Raw genomic sequence first — 1639 nt, 5'->3', positions numbered from 1 at the left:
CCGACCAATCAGAGGACGCTTCTTTACACAGACCCAGGTCCTGCCTTTAATGAGATCCATGTGATTTCTCAGGCTTGAATGTAAAAGACGATCACTCGTGGTTGAAAGCTCTGGACACTAACTCTAATTCAGCACACTCTGCACAAACATGCTAAAAAAAAAGTCCCACATGAATTTTCTTAGAAACCAGAACAAACGCTGATATCTGACCTCCTGGAAGCGGCGCAGGAGAGCCGAAGGAATCACTTTGCGCTGCTCTGAATATAAATGAAGATTAATGATGTGAAAGTTGTTGTAAAGACAAAATATGATCACGTCTGAAAAGCTGAAGTCTGGAGCCAGAATCAGCATCTGGACCTGCAGGACTCGCCTCAGTCTGTCAGCAGCTTCACTGTGAGTCCAGCTGCCACACACACACACACACACACACACACACACACACACACACACACACACACACACACACACTCAGGGCGCTGCCTCCACTTACACTCACTCCCTGGAGATTCATCTTTAAGGACTTTGTGGGGACCTGGTTTTTCTACTGAGAGCTGAGGACGGGTCCCCACAAAAGGAGTGTTGTTCACATCTGGTGTCCTCACAAACACTTTTCTGTCTGTCTTTTCATTCTAATCTTTATTTGTACACTCAAGGGCGGATATTTCATTTCACTGTTGGAGCGACAGTAAAGGTAAAACACTCTCAGGAGCAGCACCTGAAGTTGCTGCCAAAGGTTCTGTTGTATAATAATATATCAACTGTTGTAGAGGAATGGCTACTCTACATACTGGATAACTGAGTAACATGCATGACTAGAAAAGAAGCTTTTACTCTTTACTTTTAAACTTTCAATGAAAAACAACAATAAGAAAAAAAACACCTGTTGACACCATTAAACTCAGTGACACTAACAACAGAAACAACACAGTAACTCAAACACATCAGAAAGCTGCACATGATGTCATTGATTATCTAAACGCATCAATAAACCAACACAACATCCTCTGATTATAATCTATAATTTTAATAAACCCCACGCCACCAAGACTTTGGGCTCTCTTCAAACACACCAGACTCCATTGACAAAAGCAGTCATTTTATGTAGGAGCTGCTGCTCTACCGCTGCCTCGGTCAGTTAGCTTGTGTGTGTTATTGTGTGACTTTGGTGTTTAAAAGGGTCTTTGGGTCCAACAGAATATCTGTTTAACACATAATAACACAAACAAACTAACACATGGAGGCAGCAGCAGACCGGCAGCTCTGTTCGGTAAAATGACTATTTTTGTCAGTGGAGTCTGGTGTGTTTGAGGAAAGCGATATAACAGCTGATTGTTTTTATTTGGTTTTCTAGGATTATATAACATTATGTATTATGGGATTAATGTATTATTTCCTGTCATCATGAGACAGATTTTAAATGTGCTGCATAAATAAGGTGATTAAAAAATGAGGCCATCACACACACACACACACACACACACACACACACACACACACACACACACATTTAATCAGCAGTTCTTACCTTTTTCTTCTGTTTTTGTTGAATAAAATAATCCACGATTTCTCCTCAACACTGTGACATCTCTGCCACAGTGTGTGTGTGTCTGTGTGTGTGTGTGTGTGTGTGTCAGTAGGT

This window comes from Pempheris klunzingeri, chromosome 4 (assembly GCF_042242105.1).
Source record: "Pempheris klunzingeri isolate RE-2024b chromosome 4, fPemKlu1.hap1, whole genome shotgun sequence".
NCBI lineage: Eukaryota > Metazoa > Chordata > Actinopteri > Acropomatiformes > Pempheridae > Pempheris > Pempheris klunzingeri.
Note: the sequence above shows the minus strand (reverse complement) of the source record.